This window comes from Natrix helvetica, assembly GCF_964273705.1.
Source record: "Natrix helvetica genome assembly, chromosome: 4".
Classification (NCBI taxonomy): Eukaryota; Metazoa; Chordata; class Lepidosauria; order Squamata; family Natricidae; genus Natrix; species Natrix helvetica.
The window spans coordinates 71,517,762-71,532,955 of NC_138550.1; positions in this window are offsets into that span (position 1 = coordinate 71,517,762).

A 15,194-nucleotide genomic window follows, 5' to 3' on the forward strand; every position below is an offset into this window, starting at 1 on the left:
CACTTGCCCTCTTTGTGCACTCAGAATCTAATCTCTTGTGGTCTTTCTGAGAAATTTAACATGTACCTCCCTGGGAACATTGTGTGTTCTAGCATATGCTGAGTTTACTCTATAAACCAGATCCAGTTCCCACCCCATCTGTTGTTTTTCTTTCTGTATATAATCAGCCAAAATGTTTGTCGTGATGTCCCTTAAATCTTCATCATCTGCCTCCACTATATTTTGGAACCTAAGAAAAAAGGACATTCTTTCAAATTCTGTTTTCATTTGATGGATTTCAATCTCCTGGTTCCCCTTCTGCACCCCTCGCACTTCCCCCCTCATCTCAGCCGTCCCTCCCTCCAAAAGATCCAGTCTCTGTGTATTTTTGCTGGTCTGGTCTTGCTTAGCTTTCAGCTGCTCTCTCATTTCCTTTAGTTCACTTTTTATGTCCTCCTGTCCCTTTAAAATTTGTTGGAACATCTGTTGAAAGTCCGTCTCAGCAGGTTTGGGCTGGATGAATGATGATAACGTTTGTTGACCGCTTGGACTTGAGACTGTAGATGTGGGGGCGGAGACAGCAAAGCCCGGCTTCCCCGGGGGTGGTCTTTTAGGTGGCATTGTATTGAGCAGTAAAAGTTCAAAGTCAATACAGAGAGGAAATTAAGGAGGGAAACTGCCGAGAGAGTTTAGAAGGCTAGGAGTCCAAGCAGAGAGGAAATATTCTAATTACTTCTGGCAGTAGAGTAAAAAAAAAAGTCCTTTGTTCCAGGGAGATGCAATTCAACAGGAGATTTGTCTGAGTGTCACAGAGGACAAAGACAGGAAGTCTGAACTTCTATAGGTGGAGTCAATTTTCAATGTTTATAAAGACAACGGAAGTGTGTCATCTTGCCCTGCCAGCTTCGGGGTTTAGAGGCATAATAAAAAGTTTCCAAAGCTTCCAAAATTTTCAGATCATCATCTCATTTATGAAGTTAAAATCCAAAATCCGCCTTTGTTATGGGCGTGAAATCATTAGTTGGCTCTCTCCCTTCCTCCTCCACTGGGGCCAAGAGCAAAAGGTTTTAAAGCCGCCTGTCCGAGGGGGGGGAAATCCCCCTCCCTCCAGTCACGCCTCTCCAGCCAAGTTGAAAACGACTTTAAAAACGGCTGACAATTTTTTCTTTCCTTTTCTTAAGAACAAGCAAGGGAACGGGGGGGGAGGTTTCCGCCTCACCACACAGCAACCGCGTCCTTCAAATCGCGTGTTCTTCCAGCTGCCTTCTCCCAAAGACGCCACAGCACCTCCCCATCATGCCTCCCGGTGCCTAGGGCGATGCGGGGGCCCCCCGGCTGCCGCTGACTCAGGGGATCCCCCGCTACGCTGCCCCTTCGGCAGGAGCCTCTACAGGGCGTCCTGTGCCCCCCAAGTGGTGGGGGGCCCACCAGAAGAGCGCGGGGCAAGCAGAGCCTGCCCGTCGGGTCCACAGCTGGAACCGGAAGTCATCTTGTTTAATATTTCTATTTAACACTTCCAATGTCAATATAAATAGTAAAGGGGATAATGGACATCCTTGTCTTGTGCTTTTTTTAATATTAAAGTTCTCTGTTGTATCCCCATTTACCATCACCTTTGCCATTTGCTAGTGATATATTGCCTTAATCATGTAGTGAATCTCTCATCAAAGTCCATACATTTTAGTTGTAATAACATGAATTGCCAGTTTACATTATCAAATGCTTTCTGCATGTCTAGAAGATCAATGTCATTTGTTTTCCTGATTGTGCTTTATAGCATTACAATGTATTTAAGATCATTCTCATATTGTTTTTGATCTGTCTCTTGGGCAGGAAGCCATTTTAATCTAGATGTATAAATTTATTCAAAACCCTTTTTAGTCTCTCTGCTATTATTGAAGCATATATTTTGTAATCAGCATTCAATAAGGATATGGGACTTCCGGCAGTGATGTCATTGTGCATAGAGTTGAGGAACGGGGGTTCCCATATCCAAAACCCGAATTTTCTTTGTCAGGGCTCAATTTGAGCACCGCGGGTCTCGGAGAGATCAGCAGAGACAGGGGGAAACTCTGAAGAAGCTGGGGAGGTAAGACAACCCCCCCCAGCAGATAGGAGAAACCCACTAAATCAAAACTGAGAAAAAGGGTTACTAAGTCGGTGCAGTGGAAAGAAAGAGGCTCCATTGAGAAGACTATTTACAGTCTAGACTGGTGGCAATGATAGGGTTTGAGCGGAAGCAAATGGCAGAAAGTGACAGCACATGTGAATACAGGAGAGAGTAAAACGCAGAGGGGAAACCTGATTGAAGACCAAGGAGAAAATGGATTGATTTGACATCTGGCGCCGAGAGTGGTAAATAGTGACTGCAGACGGGAACATTTATATTAATCAAATATTCTAAGAAATCCAGAGTAAATGGCATTCGGGAATAGGTGGACACTGAACTTAGTAGCAATTTCAAGTAACAAATATTGGTGCAAAGGACTAAACTTGCGGGACTAAACTACATAATTATATAAGGGATAATAGGGTGATTAAATTAGTTTGATGATATTTAGAATTGTGACTTTTGGGTAACTTGGTGGAGTTTTGGATATTTAAACAGTGAAATTGAAAAAAGACACCATCTAGTGAATTACAATTTTGAATTTGGATTTTGAGGAACTGTAAAAAAAAGAGAAGCTGATGCAAGATGAAGTGATATTGATATAAGGAAAACTCTAGGAGGAAAAAAAGAGAGAGGAGGGAGAAAAAGAAGTAAAAACTTGGTCTCTAAGCACGTAATTGAACTTTGAATGAAAATTGTTACTATCGTTATTATTAAAAGGGAAGGACATAATAGTTTTTTATCATCTATTTCCTTTCTTCTTTTTTCCTCATATGATCCAAACTGCTGGTCATAAAATTGGTCTGCTTTATCTATAGATTACAATCTCTGTGTTTGTTCCATCCATGTCACCAATATTCTCTCAGGTATCAGCCATCTGAAATTTACTTCATATTTAATTAGCTGTCTTGTCAAAATTGATCTTGTGTCTCTTACTCTTCTAGGGATTTGTTTCAGAACAGCTATTTCTCTCCCTTTGTATTTCAGTGGGTCATCTCTTACTCTTTGATGTATCTCCGCTCTTATTGACTTGTTAGTAAATCTCACATGTACCTCTCTAGGAAGTTTGTTCCTTGGTGCATATCTTGTATATACTCAGAATATTTCATCCAACCCAGCAAGCATCTCCTGCTTATCCACCTCAAGGGCATTTGCCAACAGTTCTGCCATTATCCTTGTGAGGTTTCCCCCTTTTTCTTCCTCGATGTTCTGGAACCTCAAGAAGTATTCTTCTTTATCCATCTCCAACATAATTATTGTTCTCTCAAGATTTTTATCTCCCTGTGTAAGTCTATTGCCCATCTCTTCCACTTTTTTCTCTGTTTGTTCTGATTTATCTTCTATTTTCTGGATCTGTTGTTCATTTTTAGTTATTATTTGTTGAATAGTTTCCATTTTATCATCCATCTTTTCCATTCTTTCCTTCATGTCTTCATATTTTTTGTTGGGGCTTCTTGAAGTAGTTGTAGCATTGATTTCATTTCTGCTTGCATTATGTTCATGTTTTTGTGTTGAAGCATGCTATCCAATGATCTTTGACTTGCTGGACTAGATGCTGCTGATGCCACAGATGTATTTCCCCCCTAATTTACTTAAATTTGAAGTACTTGTCATTTTGGATAGTCTTAGGGAATTTAAAGGATTTAAAGGATTTAAGAGAAATAATCAACAATAACTCAAATATTACACCACCATTTCCACAGTCCCCAACCACTTTTAAAAAGTGTTATCAAAAATCAAACCACCACAAGATTCCCTTTTCTTCCCCCCTCCTATTCTCAGTCTCCAAGCAGCTTCACACTCTCTACCTTTGTAATGCAAAAAATATATATGTTAGTCCCAAAGTTCTTCAAAATCTCTTCTCTTCTCTTAATAAATTTGTAATCCGCATAGCCGACCAAAACCCAAAGTTTAGCCACAGAGGCTCATAAATCACCAAAAGGAGAGCTCAGGAGCTCTTCCACTTGATCTATAAATAGATCACTGCTATTTCCCAGCTTCTATTTACTTGTCTGTTTAGCTTCTATATAAATTCAAAGAGCTACACTGTTTAAAAAATTACAATGTTTTACTCTCTGTCTCTGCTATCCAGTATAAACAATTTGCCAGTGCAGGTGTTATTTGTAGCAAACAGGCTAATCAGTAGATGTTCAAGGACAGTTCATTTCACTTACTTTCACTTCTCAATGTCTTTCTCCACCTGTAGATATCGCTGTTGCTCTATTTGTCTCCTTTTTCTCTCTTATTAACTTATAGTATATTTTCCAGTCTGAAACTTTTTAAAAGTCCCAGGGGTCAAAATTTCATATTCCAAAAAGTTTTCCACTTAATCAGCATTATAGTTGAAATAACCAGTCCAACTTTCCTAGCTTTAACCTTCTCTCTCTCTCTCTCCCTCCCTCCCCTCTCTCCTCTCTCTTCTCTTTTCCCTCTTTCTGGATCTATAGATAGCTCTCAGGCTTGCTCGCCACTCTTTTTGGGGTGGGTGGGAAAACAAACACTTCCACCTCTTTGAGTCCTACTTTCACCTGGGCTAGTTTTAAGGGGGCAGATTCCTCAACAGAAGTTGGAAAAATCTCACCCAGATCAGGCACACTATTCCTCCATCTTTTATAGTTGTTTCATTGGTCATCTATTGGTCAGGCACATAATGACCATCTTTTTCTTCCCATCAGATTGAGAACTTACTTCAGATCAAACAAGGAGTTTGTGGTCCTTTTGACCAAGGAAGTGTCCTCTCTGTCTTCATCACCCCTCCAGAGTGACTTGGGTCCCTCAGAACCTCCTAGTAGGTTGAATTTGACATTTCCATAGAGCCCTGTGAAAGCATACCATCTCACTGCAACATCAGCCCCACCTCCCTGCTTTTTGTCACTATTTCTAAATTGTCTTGGATAATCCCAATTGACTTTAACTTCAATTTTCATGTGATCCCTCCCTCAATACTCACTGTAATGTACTCCAGCTGCATCTTCAGGATGGTGCAATCATATCTTTCCATCCCTGCATCTGGCGATGGCAGCTGCTGCTTCTCCCCATTCCCCTCCTTCCTGAGCCAACACAAAGAGGACTATGGCTGGTGCTGAGCTGCCTGCAAAGAGCGCAGAATTGCAAAAAGCAGCCAGTTGTGGGCAGTGCAGAGACAATGCTAGGGGTGTTGAGAAGGAATGGAAAGTTTCCCTTCCACCTTCGATTGAGGTACGGACCGTCGCCCCTCCTTGTTAGCATATCTCCAGATAAGAAATAAAATAAGACCCGATAACATGTTCCAATTGAAAACAAAATTTAATATGAAAATAAAAATAAACAAATCTATCTAATTGTTACATTTTGGCAAGAGCAAATATTGTCCACCTTCTTGGCAGATGAACAAAAGATCAGAAGTCTCTGGAATGTGTGATGTATTAAGAAGCGTGTTAAGAAGCATGCGCAGTAAATCATTGTCAGATAAGAAAAACTTCTCTACAGTATAACTCATAATAGAGGCTCAAAGTAGACAAACAAAATAACGTAGTGACACCCCTTCTTTTGTCACTTGAGCTGATATTATCAAATCAACAAATAAGGCACATCTTCTTTCGCAGATATTCGTGTTGAGCTGCTGGAAGTGGTTTGTTGAGCATGTCAGCAATCTGATCATGTGTAGAAACATATTGCAATTTAACAAAACCTTGCTTAACTAACTGCTTTGTGTTTTGATAACGAATGTCTATGTGTCTGGACCTAGAACCTGTAAAATGTGACTCAGAAATATAAACCACCGATTCATTATCTTCCATCACGGTGATTGGTCGAATCGGACATGTCCAGATATCCGTGATCAAAGCATCAAACCATGTTAGAGAATTACAAGCATCTGAAACACAAGCATATTCAGCTTCAGTAGATGAACAAGAAACAAAATTCTGTTTTCTCACTTGCCAGTAAACAGGACATGCATTTAGGAACATCATGTAACCTGAAGTACTTTTGCGTGATTTCTTATCACTTGCCCAATCAGAATCAGCATAACAACATAATTCTGCATAATCAGTATGTGTTGGTTCTAGCAATAACTTCATGTATTTAGTGTGTTTCAGGTATTTCAATAACTTCTTAACACATGTCCAATGAAATTGTTTTGCCTTACGTAAGTGTCGTGACAAGAGATTAACACTAAGTGCAATGTCGGGTCTGGTCCAAATACTAATGTACAACAGTGACCCAATGACTGAACGATAAACTGTTTGATCTTCGAACTCAGGACTTGATTCATGTGTCAAGTTGTGAAAATCTGTTTGCATGGGTGTCTTTGTTGTGTTAGCATCTTTCATGTTGCAATGATGCAAAATTTGTTCAATCTTCTCCTCTTGTGAAAGACTAAACCCCTTCTGTATTTTTTCAATCTGAACACCTAAGTAAGTGCTAATGTGTCCTAAAGATTTCAATGTGAAGTATCTCTGCAAACTTTTAGCAAAAATCTCACTCATTTTCTTATTTGGACCAATGTAAACAATATCATCAACATAAACAAGAATTATCTCATATGCATTGTTAGATCTTTTTGTGAATTCATCAGTTTCGGACTTAATAAAGCCCATTGAATTTAGTTTGTCAGTAAGACATAAGTACCACATTAAACCTGACTGTTTCAGACCATAAAGGCTTTTGTTCAGGAACCAGGTATCCCCTTCTTGCTTTCGGAATCCTGGAGGGCTTCTCACGTAGATCTCTTCATCTAGGTCTGCATGTAGATAAGCTGTGTCCACATCAAATTGGAAAACTTCTAAACCAAGAATAGTTGCAGTGGTTAAAGCAATTTTTACACTTTCAGTTCTGATTGTTGGTGAGTAAGTGTTTGTGTAGTCCTCAGGATAACGTTGAGTGAAAACCTGAGCTACAAGTCTGGCTTTGTATAAAGACTCACCATTCGGTTTCTTCTTGATTCTGTAGACCCATCGAGTGCCATTGACTTTCTTGTTTGCTGGAGGTTTTGCAGGTGTAAATACATTAAGTTTCTTTAAACTGTCCATTTCATCCTGCATTGCATCATACCATTTGTTTTGCTCTGAATCAGGAAGCTGTTTGATTTGTGTGAATGTCTCAGGAGGAAGAGTAACATTGCAAATCAAAGGCAATGGTGTTTTTGTCAGTTGCCACGAATATCATTGTGGAGGGATTCCTTTTGTGACCCTCTTGGAACGTCTCGGAACAACAGTCCATCTTCTTCGTCGTCGTCCTCGTCCTCACGTTCGTCGCTAGCATCAGCATCCGCGGCTTGCGAAGACAGAACATCAGGTTGTGAAGAACTGGTAGAAGGAATATCTGCCTGTAAATTGTCATCAGGCTGCGTGGCATCTTCAACATCATCTCTAGGAAAGTAAACTCCAGGATCATTTGAATGAATCCTGGACCAGTCAATATCTTCCTCAAAATTGGCAGATTGTGAAATGACAATTACATGTTTAGAATCAATAAATTTGCTCCATTTTGAGTTATCAATACCCATAAATCTCAGTCTCTTTGCTATTGGACCTCCCTTTCTTCTTTGAGCTAAGGGAATGTTCACCATAGCGTATGAACCAAAAATGTGGAGGTTCTTGAGATCGGGCTTGTAGCCATACATCATGTAGAAAGGAGTTTGATTTATTACACTGCTCCAAGTACGGTTAACAATGTAATTTGCATATTTGATTGCTTCACCCCAGTATATGCTACCGAGATTGGCATCTTCTAGAAGACAACTCATCATGGTTTGTAGAACCCTTTGTCTTCTTTCTACGACTCCGTTATGAGCCGATGTATATGGAGCGGATGTCTGATGAAGAATTCCATTCTTAAGCATCCAGTCCTGGAAACGCTGAGACATGAATTCTACACCACGCTCACTCTGGATTCTGGCGATGCGAACTTGGTATTGTGTAGAAACAAAAGCTGCAAAGTCTTTAAAGATCTGAAAGGTCTCAGATTTCTCTCTCATAGGATATACAAATCCATATCTAGAATGATTATCTACAATTGTTAGAAAATACTTTCTACCACCAAATGATGGTGGGGAAGGACCCACTATGTCAGTGTGTACCAAATCAAAAATGCATGTTGATAGGCATGTAGTGTGTTTGGGAATTGCAGCTGCCTTGGATTTAGCTTTCCTGCAAACTGCACAATCCAAAAACACCTTACACCCCTTTAGATCCAAACCTTTTGCGAACTCCGGCATCTTTCTAAGAACACGGAAACTGGTGTGCCCCAATCTTCTATGCCACTTGTGGATACACCTGGAATGCAAAGGTCTACCGGTTAGTGAATTTTCAACATTGACAGTTTCATGAGGAACCTCAGGCTTGCTCTGAGCAACCTGCTTCTTTTTACTCTGTTGGCTTTAGGAGCCTTTGGAACAGTGACGGGTTCTCTCTCTGAACCAACTCTCTCTGGGCCCGTGCTGTCCCTTTTTTTGGAGTTTGCCTGTGCTTTTGGCTTTAAGTAATAAACACCACCAATTAGCATGGTTTCAGCAACAATATCTCCATCTTTAACTATGTAACTTGCTTTCTTGAGGTGGTGAACCTGGAACTTTAACTCTCTAGACAAATTACTTTGACTAAGCAAATTACTGGTTGCTGAAGGTATGTAATAAACATCAGGGATGAATGTATTGAGCTCTTCAATGTAAACAGTTCCTTTTCCCATGACCTTGCAAGTGTGGTTGGAGAAGGAGTACAATTCTTGATATTCGGGCTCTGGTTCGCCCATCTCTGTGAAAAGTTCCTTTCTGTAGGTCTTTGTATTGTTACAGCTGGAGCTGGAGCTTGAGCAGCAAAATTAAATTGGCTTGCTTGAGAGGCTGGCTTTTACCTTTGCCGTATTAGGTTTTGCCTTGTTCCATCTAGGGAAAATCCAACACCACCAGGGGAGTTGAAGATTTAACCTTTGGAGGCATTTGCATTGTTGCTTGGCCATCTGGATGGGCTACAGATAGCCAAGACTGTTGCAATTCCTTTAATTGTTGCTCTAATAAATTACTTCCACCAGGAGATGGCAGTGCAGCATCACTTTTCAGCTGTAACAGACGTGTATGCGTGGCAAAATCTGAAGAACAAAGAAGATCACGTGGCCTCTGTGATGTGTACATATCTCTCTGTTCTGATTTGCCTGACACTTTATCCACCATGGGGTGTGTCTTAGGTTGTAGAGAAGGAGGCAAGATGGCGTCCTCAGACATTTTGGAAATGGGGAAACCCCTCCTACTTGCCTCTAATCTATCATAGTGTTTTCTAGCTTGAAAAAGCTGTTTTTCAAAAAAGTCTATCTGGTCACGATAGTTTTTCATATCTTCCCCAGGGCCTGGGAAGGATTCATAAGTTTCACTTTCTGCGTGGGGGTGAATTTGCTGAGCTGGCGAGAGTTTTGGCCAAGCATCAAGCGTTTCATAATCTCTAAGAGTTTGGAAACATGCATAATTAGGAGGAATTAGGAGGAAGTATCACTGACCTCAGTCCGTAGATTTCATCTCCTGGAGCAGTCCCATCTTGAGATGTTTCCCCCACAGCAGGGTCTTCACCCAGTCCAGTTACTGAAGTTTGGAAACTTGGAAGCCAGCGTGAAAAATTTTCTACTTCTGTGTCAGAGGGAAGGGACCCCTCAGAATGTGCTTATATCTTATCCTTTTTTTCCCTTCTTCGGCATGGTTAGGAAGTTGATTTTAAGCATACCTTAGTAGCTATAAATCATTCCTTTCCTAATTAGGCTAGCCGCTTCCTATCTCTTTTAGAGATAGCTTAACAAGGAAAAAGGCTGTTTATTATGAAACCATCCTCTGCTACCAAATATGAGAAGGAATGGAAAGTTTCCCTTCCACCTTCGATTGAGGTACGGACCGTCACCCCTCCTTGTTAGCATATTTCCAGATAAGAAATAAAATAAGACCCAATAACATGTTCTAATTGAAAACAAAATTTAATATGTAAATAAAAATAAACAAATCTATTTAATTGTTACATTTTGGCAAGAGCAAATGTTGTCCACCTTCTTGGCCGACAAACAAAAGATCAGAAGTCTCTGGAATGTGTGATGTATTAAGAAACGTGTTAAGAAGCATGCACAGTAAATCATTGTCAGATAAGAAAAACTCCTCTACAGTATAACTCATAATAGAGGCTCAAAGTAGACAAACAAAATAACGTAGTAACAGGCATTTCAGCCACATGGCTCTGCAGAGAGACTCATGCCTTTTGGGGGCAGAGAGCAGATCGTGCAACTGGGTCAGCAGGGAGCTGCAGGAGAGGAGTCAAAGAGCTGCATGCAGCTCTCAGGCCAGAGTTGCCAACATCTGAGCTAGAGGAAAGAGCAGAAGAAGAAAGTGCAAGGATAAAAGAACAAAGCAAAGTAAGAGCAACTAGAACAACAAGACCTATCTACAGCTATGGAAGAAGAAATAAAATTGCTATCAGTTAATATAAATGGACTGAAGTCTCCTTATGAAAAGGAAAATGATTTTTAATAAATTAGGAAAACTAAAGCTAGATTTAATTTGTCTTCAAGAGTTCCACATTAAAAAACAACATAACAAATTATTGGAATATCCTAAAATTGGGAAATTATATTTTTCATTAGCACAGCAAAAGAAAAGGGGTGCAGTCTTATATAATAAACAATAATTGCTAGGAAATATTTGCAGATGAAGATGGGAGAATTTTGATGGTGAAGGTAACAATGAACTATAAACAGATTCTATTGATAGCAATATAGTTTGACCCTGTGGTCACCGAAGATTTAGACAGGTTGCGCGGGCGACTGCGAGCCACCACATGTTTATTGGACCCGTGTCCCTCCTGGCTTGTACTGGCATCCTGGGAGGGCTCACGAGGCTGGCTACTGGGACTGGTGAACGCTTCATTGAGTGAGGGCCTTCTACCAGCCACCTTGAAAGAGGCAGTGGTGAGGCCCCTGCTCAAGAAGCCTTCTCTGGACCCAACGGAGCTAGCAAATTATCATCCTGTCTCCAACCCTCCTTTCTTAGCGAAGGTTGTTGAGAGTGTGGTGGCTCAGCAGTTTCCGCGTCACCTGGAGGAATCTGATTATCTAGACCCGCGCCAGTCCGGCTTCCGACCCGGACACAGCACGGAGACGGCCTTGGTCGCATTGGTGGATGATCTCTGGAGGGCAAAGGATAGGGGTTGCTCCTCTGTCCTTGTCCTATTAGACCTCTCGGTGGCTTTCGATACCATCGACCATGGTATCCTATTGCGCCGTCTGGAGGGGTTGGGGGTAGGAGGCACCGTGCTGCGGTGGTTCCGCTCCTACCTCTCTGGCCGGACGCAATGCGTGTTGGCAGGGGAGCAGAGGTCGATCCCGAGGCCCCGCACTTGTGGGGTCCCGCAGGGGTTGGTCCTCTCGCCTCTCCTGTTCAACACATATATGAAGCCGCTGGGCGAGATCATCCGTGGTTTTGGGGTGGGATACCATCTGTACGCTGACGACACGCAGCCGTACATTTCCACCCCAAACCACCCCAACGAGGCCGTCGAAGTGATGTCCCGGTGTCTGGAAGCCATGCGGGTCTGGATGGGGGACAACAGGCTCAAGCTCAACCCCTCCAAGACAGAGTGGCTGTGGCTTCCGGCTTCCCGGTTCAACCAGTACATCCCATCTCTGGCCATCGGGGACGAGCAATTAGCCCCGGTGGAACGGGCGCGCAATTTGGGCGTCCTCCTAGATGCCCGGCTGGCTATGGATGACCATGTGGCAGCCATGGCGAGGGGGGCGTTCCACCAGGTTCGCCTGGTGCACCAATTGCGACCCCTTTTGGACCGGGATGCCCTGCGCACAGTCACTCACGCGCTGGTGACGTCCCGCCTGGACTACTGCAATGCTCTCTACATGGGGCTCCCCTTGAGGTGCGCCCGGAGATTGCAGTTGGTCCAGAATGCAGCCGCGCGGGTAATTATGGGGAGATCGAGGTTCTCCCATATAACACCGCTCCTGCGCACGCTGCACTGGCTTCCTGTGGCCTACCGGGTGCACTTCAAGGTGTTAATTACCATCTTTAAAGTGCTCCATGGCACAGGGCCTAGTTACCTGCGGGATCGCGTTCTGCCCCACACATCCGTGCGACCTATTCGCTCGCACAGAGAGGTACTTCTCCGGGTGCCGTTCTCCAGAGAGTGTCAGAGGGCGGCGCCCAGGAGTAGGGCCTTCTCTGTGATGGGCCCTACCCTTTGGAATGACCTCCCCCCAGACATTAGGACAACAACTGACCTCCGCTCCTTCCGCACGAAACTTAAGACCCACCTGTTCCGACTAGCCGGCCTGGCTTAATTTAGAGCTTCTCCACCTCTTGGGCATTTTTAATTGTTAATTTTAATTTTTAAACTTTAACTATTATTGGGGTTTTTAATTGTTTTAAATTATTGTAATTTATTTATTTATTGTTCCACCTCCTCCATATTGTATTGTTGTGACCGCTGCTAGTGTACGTCGCCCCAAGTCCCTTGGGGGAGAGGGGGCGACTAAGAAGTCAAATAAATAAATAAATAAATAATAAATAAATATATGCACCAAACAGCAAACAATAAGATTTTTATGAGAAACTTGACAAGATAATTACAGAATTCGAGTATGAAAATATCTGTGTAGTAGGAGACTTTAATGCAATTGTAGATGCAGAACTAGATTATAAAAGTAGTAAAGCAGGCAAAAAACCTAGAAAAACATTTCCATTTTTTTTAAATGGCAGAAGAAATAGGTATTCAAGATGTATGAAGAGAAATACATCCTAAGAAAAATCAATTTTCTTCTTACTCAAATAGGCATATGTCTTGGTCATGAATAGATAAGATATGGATGTCACCGGAGTTAAAATCAAATGTGCAAGAAATAGAAATTGAAACAAGCATTTGGGCAGATCACAACCCAGTAAAAGTTAAGTGGAAAGGACAAAAGAAAATAGAGTTGGATGTTGACTCAATCAATATTAAAGGATAAGCAATTCATACAAACTGTGGAAAAAGAATTGGACTTTAAAAAAAAAGAGAGAATAGGAAAGAAGAGATTTCATTGCAAAATATATGGGATGCTGCTAAGGCGTATATCTGGGGACTAGCTATAATTTATATGGGAAAGAAAAATAAGAAGAAGAAACAAAACCAAAAGATATTAGAAGAAGAACACAAAAGATTAGAATTAAAATTGCAGAAAGAACAAAAAGAAGAAGAATCAAATGGAATTGTTAAAACATAAGCTGAATCTACTCGATAAAGAAAATTGGCACAAAAAATTAAAAGTGCTAAACAGAATTTATTTGAAAATGTAACAAACCAGGAGGATGGTTGGTATATAAACTGAAAAAAGAGAAAGAGAAGAAACTGATACATCGATTGGTAGATAAGGAAGGGATTGGGACTCTCCACTATCAAAATGATGACAAAAATAATAATTCAATATTATTATGAAAAGCTGTATGATCAGGAGAAAGTTCCAGAAGAGAGAATAAAACAACATTTGGAAAAAGCTGAACTACATAAAGTACCCGAAACAGTGAAAGCCATTTTAAATGAACGAATATCAATGATGGAATTAACAGGTGATCAAGAGGCAAAAGAATAACAAAACGCCAGGGCCAGATGGTAGAACTTTATAAATAATTCAATACAATACAATAGCAGAGTTGGAAGGGACCTTGGAGGTCTAGTCCAACCCCCTGCCTAGGCAGGAAACCTTATACTGTTTCAGACAAATGGTTATCCAACATCTTCTTAAAGACTTCCAGTGTTGTGGCATTTACAACTTCTGGAGGCAAGCTGTTTCACTGATTAATTGTTCTAACTGTCAGGAAATTTCTCTTCAGTTCTAAGTTGCTTCTCTCCTTGATTAGTTTCCACACATTGCTTCTTGTTCAATCTTCAGGTGCCTTGAAAATAGTTTGACTCCCTCTTCTTTGTGGCAACCCCTGAGATATTGGAACACTGCTATCATGTCTCCCCTAGTCGTTCTTTCAATTAAACTAGACATACCCAGTTCCTGCAACCGTTCTTCATATGTTTTAGTCTCCAGTCCCCTAATCATCTTTGTTGCTCTTCTCTGCACTCTTTCTAGAGTCTCCACATCTTTTCTACATCGTGGTAACCAAAACTGAATGCAGTATTCCAAGTGTGGCCTTACCAAGGCATTATAAAGTGGTATTAACACTTCACGTCATCAAATTCTATCCCTCTGTTTATGCAGCCTGGAACTGTGTTGGCTTTTTTGGCAGCTGCTGCACACTGCTGGCTCATATTTAAATGGTTGTCCACTAGGATTCCAAGATCCCTTTCACAGTTACTACTGTTGAGCAAGGTACCACCTATACTGAACCTGTGCATTTTGTTTTTGTTGCCTAAATGTAGAACCTTACTCTTTTCACCATTGAATTTCATTTTATTAGATAGTGCCCAATGTTCAAGTTTGTCAAGATCCTTCTGTATCTTAAGCCTATCTTCTGGAGTGTTGGCTATTCCTGCCAGCCTGGTGTCATCTGCAAATTTGATGAGTTCCCCATTTATTCCCTCATCCAAATCATTGATGAAGATGTTGAAGAGTACTGGCCCCAAAACAAAGCCTTGGAGTACTCCACTGCATACTTCCCTCCATGAAGATGCAGTTCCATTGAGGACTACACGTTGAGTGCGGTTGATCAGCGGGTTACGAATCCATCTGGTTGTGATGCTGTCCAACCCACATACTTCTACTTTATCTAGTAGAATGGTTATGGTCTACCTTATCAAATGCCTTACTGAAGTCCAAGTAAACTATATCGACGGCATTCCTCTGGTCCACTAATTTTGTCACATTATCAAAGAATGCAATAAGATTAGTCTGGCATGATCTGTTTTTGACAAACCCATGTTGGCTTTTGGCTATTACTTTGTTTGCTTCTAGGTGTTCGCAAATTCGTTGCTTGATTATTTTTTCCAGAATCTTTCCTGGTATTGAGGTCAGGCTGATAGGTCTGTAGTTTCCTGGATCTGTTTTTTCCCCTTTTTTGAAGATGGGAACCACATCAACTCTTTTCCAGTCCTCTGGTAGTTCCCCAGGAACTCCAGGCTCCAGGATCTCTGAAAGATATAGTTCAGTGGTTCTGAGATCTCGT